Below are 607 nucleotides of genomic sequence, written 5' to 3' on the forward strand. Positions count from 1 at the left end.
GAGTTCGAATCCTTCCTCTGTCACCTCCCAGCTGTATGACCTCGGCAAGGTACTCAACTTCTCTCTGCTTCAGTGTTCCCCTTTGTAAAGTGTCAATAAGAACACCACCTTTTTTGTGGGGTTGTCCTAAGGATTGAGTTAACAGGAATGAGGCGCTTAAAATAGGGCCTGCCATATGGTAATCGCTATGTAAAATCCTGCCAAATAGAACCTGGGGATCAGTTTTTTGTAAGTACTCCCCCTCGGGATTCTAATCTGCAACCTGGGTTTTCAATCTGCGAATGTAGTGCCACTTTTGGGATTCCGCTTCCCGAAAAGTTGACATTAACCAATCGGTGAAGGGAGCTTTTTTTTTTCTTTCCTCTTCCTCCAGTAAGATTTTGAGCTCAGAAACCTGTTACCTGGATCCAGCGGAGCGAAGCGGTTTTCCCTATGCTCTCTGGGAGTTGTAGTTTGCCAAAGGTCCTGTAAGCGCTCGGTGGCCAGATCGGAACTACAACTCCCACAACACCGCGCGCCGCCCGCCCTGCTTCTCGTTGGTGGCTCTCTCTGGCTTCCCTGTACCGCCTCTCGGCGGCCGCAGCAGAGGCACCATGGCCGACGGCAG

Source organism: Myotis brandtii, unplaced genomic scaffold (assembly GCF_000412655.1).
Source record: "Myotis brandtii unplaced genomic scaffold, ASM41265v1 scaffold13, whole genome shotgun sequence".
Classification (NCBI taxonomy): Eukaryota; Metazoa; Chordata; class Mammalia; order Chiroptera; family Vespertilionidae; genus Myotis; species Myotis brandtii.